This window comes from Solanum pennellii, chromosome 12 (assembly GCF_001406875.1).
Source record: "Solanum pennellii chromosome 12, SPENNV200".
NCBI classification, from domain to species: Eukaryota; Viridiplantae; Streptophyta; class Magnoliopsida; order Solanales; family Solanaceae; genus Solanum; species Solanum pennellii.
The window spans coordinates 78,997,169-79,009,890 of NC_028648.1; the positions used below are offsets into that span (position 1 = coordinate 78,997,169).

General features: G+C 31.9%; 1 pseudogene; it reads left to right on the forward strand.

Annotated features, from left to right (window-relative positions):
• The first annotated feature begins 5,944 nt into the window (after nt 1-5,944).
• LOC114075374 lies at nt 5,945-6,752 on the forward strand (annotated as a pseudogene).
• Nucleotides 6,753-12,722: the final 5,970 nt, after the last annotated feature.

The window sequence follows — 12,722 nt, forward strand, 5'->3', positions numbered from 1 at the left end:
ATATATATATATATATATATATATATATTGTACAAATAGTGTATACTAAATGACTTTTGACTTTTTTCATCACTTATTTAAAATCAGAAATACATCACTTATTTATAATTAGAATCAAGTAAACATCACTTTTTTCATATGTTTGAAAACGATCCATAAGAGCAAATTTTCTCTTTATACGGCACCTTAATGCTTGTCCACTTTTTCACAGTTGACAAAAAAAAATCCTAAAATAGTTTTAAAAAGGGAAGAAAATAGGGTAATTCAATTAAATATCATAAATCATAATAATAACAATTACAAGCATTATTGGCTTCATTTTTAATTTTGACATAAAGTACATTTAACTTTAAACGCTTTTAGCTTTCATTAAATTCAAGAATCAATTAATTAATAATACTTTTTCCATATCAATATTGAATTCATCAGTATAGTTTGAAAAACTTTTATTCCTTCCGTTGGTCTTTGTCGTTTCATAACATTAATGTATAAATGATATTATTCTTTCTATTTTATTCTATTAGTTTTGAAAATATATAATTGATCAATATAAAAAAATTAAGTAAATAATTCATGTTCATTGGTCAAATTAATTAATCAAAATAATTTAATTCATATTTATTGATTGAAAACTTAACTTTAAGAGAACGCTAATTTCGTTAGAAGTATGCAATTTAAAATGATGACAAATAAATAGAAACGGGGAGAGTGTTAAAAGAGGCTAAGTCATAGGATGATATGATGTTACTTACATGCATTGCCTTATTACTCTACTTTACTACCTTTACAATGTAATTAGTGGCTTGTGCAATAATTTGTTACTCTAATCTACAATAATCATCATCTTGTGGACTTCCAAATCTTATTGAAATCCTCGTGGATTTAACTTAATATATAGATAAAATATCTGTTGGGTGGTCTTGGGCCTTCTTAACCTAAAAGCTAGTTCAAAGGTTGAGGCTTTCCCTCACACTTATAAATTGACCACCAGCCCCTTCCACTTCCGATGTGGGATAATCCAACAATCTCCCCCTTCACACATCGGGCCTTGGGCTGGAGAGAACGACAACCCAGTTTCTCCCGCTAGGCTGAGACTTGTTGGCAACCTGGGCTCTGATACCAGTTTGTTGGAAAAACACGGACAAGCACAAAAGTATATATGGTAAAAGTAATGGAAATAAAATGGGAAAATAACGACACCAAGAATTTTACGTGGAAACCCTTCTGAATAAGGGAAAAAACCACGAGCCAAGAGGAGCAACTGATATTACTATAGTAAGGAATTTTACACTGTGTAGTCACGAATACAATACTCAAAGTGACTACTACACACTCAAAAGGAACAACACTCTTTTGATTTCCGTCTTACTAAAATATCGCTCACACTCTATTTTTCTTCACAGACTATTTTCTTGTATAGTCTATGGAATACCTCACTTTGCTCTCAAAATGGTTTTTCTCTCTAACTTGGTGTGTTCTACAAATGAGCAAGAATGCTCTATTTATAGAAGGATAAAACCATGCCTATGTCACTAATGACATATGTAAATATAGCAAAGTCAAGAATGGTTGCAAATCTTACCAATTTGCCAACTACCAAATCTTTTATTTTCAACTCCAATTACTATTCCTTTTTAACAATTGCTTGTACCAATTGAATAGCTAAAGTTGACTAAAAAATGGGATGGATTCAACAAATCTCCCCCTCCAGTCCCATTTACTGGAAGAAGGTATCTTCAACTTCTTTAGAGAGAGCTCATACCCACAAGTTCTTTGCATAACTCGAACTTGTCTTTCGGTATCATCTTGGTCAGCATATCTGCAGGATTTTCACTTGTGTGAATCTTTTTGACGTGAAATGATTCATTCTCCACTTTCTCACGAATCCAATGATATCTGACGTCAATGTGTTTTGTTCTTGCATGGTACATGGAGTTCTTGCTCAAGTCTATTGCACTCTGGCTGTCACAATAGACAATATACTCCATCTGATTCAAACCAAGCTCTTGAAGAAATCGCTTTAGCCATATCATCTCCTTGCCGGCTTCAGTAGCCGCAATATACTCAGCTTCAGTTGTAGATAGTGCAACACATTTCTGCAACTTTGACTGCCATGATATAGCTCCCCCTGAAAAAGTAAACAAATATCCAGTAGTGGATTTTCTGTTATCAAGGTCACCTGCCATATCAGAATCTGTATAGCCTTTCAAGATTGGATTTGATGCTCCAAAACACAAGCATTCATCTGAGCTTCCTCTAAGATACCTGAGTATCCATTTCACAGCTTCCCAATGCTCTTTTCCCGGATTTTCGAGAAATCTACTGACAACACCAACTGCGTGAGCAATATCAGGTCTAGTGCACACCATTGCATACATTAGACTTCCGACAACGGAGGAATATGGAACTTTGGCCATGTTCTCTTTTTCCTCCCTAGCTGTAGGACACATCTTCTTGCTCAACTTCATATGACCAGCAAGAGGTATACTAACAGGCTTAGCATTCTTCATATTGAAGCGCTCCAGTACGCGTTCAATGTACTTCTTCTGGGACAAATAAATCTTCCTTTTATCTCTAAGACGAGTAATTCTCATGCCCAAAATTTGCTTGGCATGACCCAAGTCTTTCATAGAAAAAGACTTACACAACTCTTTCTTCAGCTCTTCAATCTTGGAAGTATTCTTGCCCACAATCAACATATCATCCATATACAACAAAAGGAAGATAAAATCTTTGTCAGAAAATTTTTGTACAAATACGCAATGATCTGAAGAAGTCTTCTTATAGCCTTGCTCCGCTTTGTCAATATCTTCAATTGTTTGATTCTCCATAAAAATAATATCACGGCTTCTCACAATTTTCTTTTCAATTGGATCATATAGCCTGTAACCAAATTCATCTAGGCCATATCCAATGAAGATGCATTGCCTTGTTTTGGCATCTAACTTTGACCTCTCATCTTTCGGCACATGTACAAAAGCTTTGCAACCAAATACTCTCAAATGGTCATAGGAAACATCCTTTCCATACCAAACACTATTTGGTACATCACTTTGCAAAGCAACAGCAGGAGATAGATTAATAACATGTGCAGCGGTCAATAAAGCCTCACCCCAAAATGAGTTTGGCAACTTTGCTTCAGAAAGCAAACATCTAACTCTTTCCATCAAGGTCCTGTTCATCCTCTCAGCCAAACCATTAAGCTGAGGAGTCTTGGGAGGAGTCTTCTGGTGTCTAATACCTTAATGCTTGCAGTATTCTTCAAATGGTCCACAATATTCACCACCATTATCAGTACGAATACATATCACTTTCTTTCCAGTTTCTCTTTCAACTGAAGCCTGAAACTGCTTAAAGACACCTAACACTTGGTCTTTAGTCTTCAAGACATAGACCCAAAGTTTTCTCGAGCAATCATCAATGAAAGTGACAAAGTAAAGTGCACCACCCAATGTCTTTGTCTTCATTGGACCACATAAATCAGAGTGCACTAACTCAAGCAACTCTGTCTTTCTCGAAGGAGGGTAGGACTTAAAGGAAACTCTATTTTGTTTACCAGCCAAGCAGTGCTCACATTTTTCTAATTTAGCACTTTGGAAATTTGACAATAATTTCTTCTTGGCTAGAACATTAAGTCCTTTCTCGCTAATGTGGCTAAGCCTCTTGTGCCATAATGTTGAAGAGTTATCGCTCTCAACCGCATTCACCATATCAACACAAGTAGAGGCCGTAGTCCAGTATAAACCACGACGTTTGTTACCACAAGCCACAACCAAGAAACCCTTAATGAGCTTCCATTTTCCATCACCGTTGGTACTAACATATCCTTCATCATCTAAAACACCAACAGAAATTAGGTGCAGACGAACATCAGAAGCATGTTTCACATTGTTCAAAACTAGTTTAGTTCCAACACTAGTTTCCAAGCAAATTGTACCAATACCAACCACCCTAGAAACAGTCTCATTACCCATACTCAAGGTTCCAAAATCACCAAGAGTGTAGGAAGAGAAGAAATCCTTCCTTGATGTCACATGAGATGCGGCACCAGTGTCCACAACCAGCTTGACTCATCACAAACAATATTTATCATGTTTGCATCAAGAACGATAACAAGATCTTCGGTGGTGACGGTGGCTAGGCAATTTTCATTGCCATCTTCTTTAGTTTCCTCTTTGTTTTTGTTCTCCCTCTTCAACTTTCTGCAGAACTTCTTTGTGTGCCCTTTCATGCCACAATGATACCACTCAATATCCTTAAGTCTGCCTTTGGATTTTCTCCTATTTTGTTCTCTATGCTGAGAACCACGAGTTTTATTTCTCCCCCTGGGGCCAGTTATCAGGACATCCGACGAAAAGGAACCTTGAATTTTTCTTCTCATCTCTTCGTTCAATACACTACTCTTGGTGGAATCCATAGAGATCACACCATTTGGAGCAGAATTTTACAATGACGTTGTAAATGTTTCCCAAGAATCTGGTAAGGAACCAAGTAGAAGTAAGCCTTGAATTTCTTCATCAAATTTGATGCCCATAGCAGATAATTGATTCATAATCCCCTGAAAATTATTCAGATGGTCTGTCATCGGAGAACCATCATGATACTTCAAACTCAACATCTGCTTTATTAAGAACATTTTGTTGTTGCCAGTCTTTCGAGCATTCAAACTTTCAAGATGCTCCCATAGGGTTCGAGCATGTGTTTCCCCAGAAAAATGGTTCAACACATTATCGTCGACCCATTGCCTAATGAATCCACAAACCCGTCTATGCAACAGATTCCACTCTTCATCTGTTTTATTATCAGACTTTATAGTGGTAAATACTGGTTTGTAAAATTCTTAACATAAAACAGATCTTCCATTTTTCCCTTCCAAATGACATAATTAACACCATTCAAAGTAACCATTTTACTTGTGTTGGCTTCCATTGTTTTCCCCAAAAAATATAGTTATCGCAAATCAAAGTAAATCTTTTCTGATATGAAAGTTCAGACTGTGCTGCAACCACAGAGCATACTCAGATAAAACCTTGGCTCTGATACCAATGTTGGGTGGTCTTGGGCCTTCTCAACCCAAAAGCTAGCTCAAAGGTTGAGGCTTTCCCTCACACTTATAAATTGACCACCAGCCCCTTCCAATTCTGATGTGGGATAACCCAACAATATCATCATTTTTACATAATAGTCTCAATCTCAAGTTTGCAAATTTAATATGTATGCACGCATCTTTTTCTTTTTCTTTTTTTTTTTCTAAAAATGAAAAGATTTTTGATAGAAAGCGCTTTTCCAGTTTAATAGATCTCACGAGAATCAAAATTAATTGGTAGTAACCAAATATGAAGAAAAAAACTTAAAAGTATATACTTATCACATAAAATTATATTATTGTTATTACTAATATACTTTTTATGAGAAATAATTACTTGTGTAATTTGATAAATATATGTCTGTTAGTTAAAGTAAGTACTATATATAAAGTTTGTTGTGGAAATATTGTGTGTTAGCTAGGATACAATTACAAATAAAGAAATTTCCCTCAAAATTCAAATACACCCTATATAAAGTCAAAATAATATCCCCTCCATTTTAAAAAAGACGGTCTATTTTGATTTGATATAAAATTTAATTAAAAAAAATTCAATTTATAGTCTAAAATTAAAATTATGTTAAAACCCTTTAATTTTGTGATATTGAATAAGTCACTTGAAAGTTGAAATTAAAATATTATTAAAAAAAATAATTCTTTTATAAACAAATAAAAAAAGTAATTTATTTTTTTTAAACAGATTGAATAGTAGATTTCCTCTTTGGCTTATATATATCACATTCAATAACTTCATCAAATGAGAGTCTCTCATTTCTTGCAACTAGCTCTACCTAGTGCTACTACTATAATTAAATAAATACCCCGCACAAATACCTCTTAAACACATCAACAAAAAATATGGATATAGAAATAGAGCAAAATGGCAACTATGATAAGCCTAAGAAACTCAAAAATTTCATATCAATTAAATCACTTCTTATTCTCATTTATTCTATCTTCTTTTCAATTGGCCAAATATCAGGTGCATTACTTGTTAGAATTTACTTCTTACATAGTGGAAAAAGAAAATGGTTGCAATCTTTTTTGCTAACAGCAGGATTCCCAATCTTAATTTTACCAATTTCAATTTTTTATGTAAAAAAAATCACTATCACTACTACTAATAATAATATTAGAGTTTGTCACAACTAAATTAGCAATATTTAGTGCTATTTTAGGCATTCTTCTTGGTATTTGTGGCTACCTCTACAACTTTGGTGCGTCTTATCTTCCCGTTTCGATTTCTTCTCTCCTAGGTTCAACGTCCCTAGCATTCATCGCAATTTTCGCGTATTTGAAGGTGAAACATAAGTTCACATATTTTTCCATAAATGCAGTGTTGATGATATTAGGGTCGATTATATTAGGGATACACATGAATAGAGATCGTCCGATAGGTGAATCGAATCGACAATACATGTTAGGGTTTGTGATGACAATTATTGGTGCGGCTCTTCATGGATTTACAAATGCAGGAGTTGAGTATAGTCATGTTAAAGTTGGATTTGTTGTCACCTTTGATCTTGTCATGCAAATGCAATTTCTTATATCAATGTTCTCAGCTTTGTTTTGTATCGTCGCAATGATTATCAACAAAGATTTTCACGTAATCGTCTCTTTCAAAAGTTTAATACGGTTAGGAAGGACCTATATCTTCAAGGTATGATTTATCTTTATGTTATAATTTATGCAAAAGAGATCTTGCATAAGTTATGCAATAAGGTTCTTATATCTTCAAGGTATGATTTATCTTTATGTTATAATTATTTATATAACAAATCTGGAGGTACCATCTAAAGTAAGTATTTAAAGAGACTTGTCGACTTTCTATACGTTTAATTTTAATCGACTCGAAAAAGAATTCCTTAATTTATTTTAATAATTAAATAAGCACAATTTAGTGAAAGATATGTTTTCAACCTTTATATGAGGTTTGTGATCTATTAAGCTATATTTATTAACTACTAATGTTGATTATAAGAAATCAATAATCTCAATTCTGTGTGTAATTATAATGTACGATCATATTAATGATCATCAAAGTGGTAAAATTAAATTATTTTGACGTCTTGAGGTTGAGCCTCATTGTGGGTAAGACGATAGATTTAAGTTTTATCGCACCAAAAGAATAAGACGATGGATTTACGTCCAATCGCACCAAGAGGGTAAGACATCAGAAGTCTTGATGCTTTGTGATGAAAGATGTTGGATTCAAGTCCCTCATTGATTTATGGCATAAGACGTTGGGTTTGAGTCTCAATGCACCATATTGATGATATTATGATGACTAAGGAAATAATGAGTTTTTGATGAAATTAGTCATGAAATATATCTCGTTAAAGCAGATCCATTCCCCAAAGTGAATGTAGCAGTGCATAAATGTCTAAAAGAAGACAATTGATTAAATGATGCACATGAATATGGAATGAGGTACTAAGTTATCAAAATTTGATGTACTTAGATGATTGTGTTCCATTCATGAAGAATGAGAAGCCTTTGATAAATGGTAAAAATACAGATACATTCTTTAGAGTGAATGAGGTGATAAGCACCATTCTAGACGTGAATTTTCTTGTAATGATTGTTAGCAAGGCAAGGTAATTGTGAGACCATCATAAACGAAAGTTAAAATTGAATTCTTTGCGTTCTAGGAACGTATACAAATATTTGTGGACCTAGTCATCCACCTAGTGGATTGTTTAGACTTAATGGTCCTAATAAATGTTTCTTCTATATGGTCTCATGTGTGCCTATTATTATCTCGCAACTTGGTGTTTGCAAAAATGTTGGCACAAATAATATGTTTACATGCACAATTTTCTTCAGATTAGTTCATTCAATGATGGAATCACGATTCACCTAAAGGGTAAAGTAATTGAGAAAAAATAAATCTAAAAATTACTCTTGGAGTAATAAAATTGAAATTTACTCATATAATAGTAAATCAGAAATTTACTAAAGCAAAAGGCACATGGCATAGTAAACTTGGAGTTTACGAGTACTACTAATTTTATTAGTTGGCATGAATAATTTGGTCATCCCAAAGATGTGCATACTGAGTTGGGAATCGTGATAAAGTTGATTGGATCAACTAAAGTTGGGACTAAATTCCTAAATTCTGAAAAAGTATAAAAGGTGAATATGGGCCCGTTTACCTATCATGTGATATGATAAAAAGATGCATCAATAAGATAATCACATGTGCGTTTGTTGTCAACTTGCAGTTTGACATTCGCAAAATTGTTTGTGCAAGATAATTGAGCTAAAAGCACAACTTTCAAAATATGAAATCAAGATAATTCATCTTGATAGTATTGATAAATATATAAGATGATGTGACATTAAATGTCTCATATAGTGAATCATTGCTTATGAAAATAAAGTTTCATATGTTGATCTGAAATATGATATTACATACAAACATAATTGTATGAATCAAACCAATAAGTTATGCTCAATTTTTCTGTCAATTGCTTTATGGTCAGGGACCAAATAGTTTTCATCTGATAATTTTGATGTGCAATATATGATTAATGAATATACTATGATGCACAAAGATAGATTCTCCAAAAGATTGAGATATATGTTAGTTTGTCTAACATAAGGGGGAGATTAGAAGCAACACAAAAGTTGTAAATACTCCTATTGAATGTCCCTTAAGGATAAAGTCTATGACATACATGAAGCATGATAGACTAATCAATTCTAAATAAAATAATCCTTGAAAAAGGGGGAGGATCAAAGAATCAAAATGATCATAATAAGAAGATAATGTGCTCTTGGAGAGCCTACGACATAACACTTTATGAAACCTCATGAGAGGGGTAGCTACCTAAAAATAATGAAGTGATGAGATCTCAATAAGTTCTGTCGTATTGTGAATTGATACAAAATGATTTATCGTTGACGATATCTTTGATACAATAGCGCAATATTGTAAAATATAATGAGGATATAAATTATACATCTATTAAAGCATGCTTGTGTAGAAATAATTATCAAGTGAAAAGTGGAATGATGCATCTTGGTAAGCGTAAAACTTATTTGACTTGCAATCTAGGCACTAGAAGATGTCATACATCTAATATTGAATGTTGTTACTTGACAAAATTGATATGAAAATATCCTATGGGTTCAAAATATAAAGCATATACAAGTTTTTGGAAAACTTGTTTATCATCCTCATAAGGATTAAATAGATTCAAAATGCATAGAGCATATACAAGTATTATTATGCAAGTTGATGACTAGAATTGAAACTCTTGGCAATTATTTGCTTAAAGAAGTTGAAGTAAGGAACTTGCTGAAATCTTTGACCCTGAAGGGAAGATTCATAAAAGCAGATAGAAGAAATCATATTTCGTCAAGGTTTTTCTACACTCATGAGCTCCCAAGAATAGTGATATCAACATGCAAGAGGTATGTTCAAGTAACATTATTGTTGATTTATTCACCAAGTCTCTATCAACTACAACTTTCAAGAAGATGATGCACAAGCTTGGAAAACGAAGATTCTAGTCTCTGAATTGATGTTGTCATTAGGGGGAGTTAATACGCGATGTACTCTTTTTTCCTCACAAGGTTTTGTCCCACTGGGTTTTCCTTGTAAGGTTTTTAATGAGGCATCCGTAATGCGTATTGTTAGATATGTGTACTCTTTTTCCTTCACTTGATTTTTTTTCCACTGGGTTTTATCTAGTAAGGTTTTAACGAGGCACATAATCTACCGACATTCAAGGGGGAGTATTATAAACAATTTGTGTTATAGTGAATGTCTAATTATGTGGAGTCCTTGTAGGATATGGTTAAGAATCCTACTTGGGGACCAAGTAAGGTTTTCCCTATAAATAAAGGGTTTTCCTTCATTGTAAATAAGATTTGTGAAAGATCTCTGAATCCTGAATATACTTCAAGATAAATAAGAAGTCTTTTTTCTTCTCTCTACTTTCTTCTTCTTCTAAATTTATATAATTTCATAACACAAATATAAATATAAAAAGGTATATATTTACAATTATTTTACTTTTATAGAATATTTATTTAATTTTTCCTTGATATAATAGACAAGTAAAGATTTAGAGAGAGAGTAATTAATAATTGAAGTTGAGTGCTCCTTTGTGGGATCCTTTTTCCACCAAAGGTAATGACATGAATCTATGCCTAATTCACATAAAAAAATAGAATTTTCAATACTAAAAGGAACAAATGAAACCTACTTTTTCTCTCTCATAACCTTAGCTAGGTTTCATACTTTAAATCTATGATAACTATAGTCTATAAAAGTAGGGTGACAAATAAATGAGTTAGGCCAAACTTAGAACAAGTCAAAACGAATTAAATTAGTGAATGAATAATAATTCAATCCGTCTAAAATGTAGTTTTTTTTATACAGGTGATCACAACAAATATTTAATAACAACGGTCGTATATATATGTAATGTATATATAATGTATTGATAATGTACATATAGTGTACAACCGAATTTATGTGATATCAATGTCGGCACGCTTTTGATGAATTGACTATTTAAACTTTCACATTATTGATAAAAATTCGATTCTCCATCTTGTAATTTTCTTTTCTATTTTTTCTTCCGCAATAAAATAAATAAAAAAGAGACTACATGGGCTGATTCTTGAAAATGATATTAAAAAACTAGAAGTACTTATGTGGAATATAATAAACATATATGAATGAATGAGGCATGCCACTATCAAATTAAAGGAGTAGTTAAGCTTAAAATCACAATCAAGGAAACATCACCTTTTTCATATGTTTGAAAATGATCCAACATAATAGTGTAAAAGAAATATAAAAAATAAATAAATCCAAATATAAGTTTATTTAAATACTAAAGAAAACAAGACAACCCAAAATATCACAATAATAAGCACTTTTTAATTTTGACAACAAAGGTAGATTCAACTTTAAACACTTTTATCTTTCATTAAATTCAAAATGAATTATTTAGCAATGCTTTTGTATATCAAAATATTGACTTTTATGAAAGATGCTATATAAATCACAAAATATATCATGTGATGTTATATAGTGCCTTATTACTAGGACTATGATTTGGATACTCTACTTTTCTTCCTTTATACAACATTAGTGACTTGAGCAACTTGTGCAACAACTAGTCTATCTATTGGACCACCATTCGTGGCTCTCGTCTAGCATTTGTCTAGTATCCAATTTCTATTTTCATTCTCCTAACCCAAATAAATACCAATTGGTCTACATCACAAAGGCCACCTTACAAACAAAAAGAATGTAACTTTTCCTAAACCAAAAAATCACATGGCAATCAAACAAGTGGATTCATATGTATCTTAGTTATAATAAATTTTGTTGATTACTCAATATACTATTGAGTGAATCATATGAGAATTTTTTTGAGAATAAATATGTAAATTTACAGAAAAATAAATTATATATGCATGTGAATCATATCAACTACATATATAACAAATCTCGCTAACTTTTGTCAATATCTAACTTCCTCTCTCTCAATTTAGTATATTTGATAACAAAAATAAAATAAAATAACATATATATTTAAAAAATTTAATTTACGAAGAGATTCATAGTATTTTAAAAATACATGTAATAAAGGTACACTACTCTATCTGTTCATTTTTAATTGTCATGTTACATTTTTTGATAGTCAATTTAATTAATATTTAAAGTAAAATTAGATTATATAAATTCAATATTATAAATAAAAAATTTAGATATTTAAAAATTATACTAAAAGTACTATAAATTTAAATTTTTTAATATTAATATAATATAAAATATATATTATAAAATATTAGTCATTATTATTATTTAACTCTAAAAAAAATCGTGAAGGTATAATAATTAGTTTTTCATCCTAAAAACACACCTAGATTTAGGGCTGTGTATCGGCCGGTTCGGTTCGGTTTTGAAGTTTATCGGGTTGGCTTATTGGTTATCGGTTTGTAGAGATGCTAAACCGTTATAGAACCATTAAGATATTGGTTTATCGGTTATTGGTTTATCGGTTTTTAATCAATATCTATTTGGTTATCGGTTTAACCGTTAAGATTTGACACAAAAGAAAAAACATTGAAAATCACTTAGAAACAAGGTGACTAACCAAATAAACCATGCACTTGAGTTCACAAGTTACATTTTGCTTAAAAGCAAACAATTTTACATTGTAGAATAATCAAGTATTTGAAACAACCAAAAATAAAAGTAGGAAATTAAACTCTAAGTCGAGGACTTTATATACAAAATGGTATAAATATTATTATTTAATTTACTATCGGGTTATCGGTTAACCTGTTAAAAAAAAACTTTAAACCGCTAAGAACCGATAATTCGATAATAAAAAAAAATCAAAACAATCATCAAAACTACTAAATCAATAATCCAATAATATAAACCAATAACTTTTTTATCGATTCGGCTTATCGATTTCAGTTTGATTTTTAAAAGCCCTACCTAGATTGGTCAAAAGACTGGCCGGACGTGATAACCCACGTAATCGATTTCGACCCAATTATCTCTTTTGCCCATATCCGTACACTCACATCTTCCAAAAATCCAACTGGCAATTACTTTGTTTCCAAAAATTCCATAATGCCACAGCTCATATTAATCTTC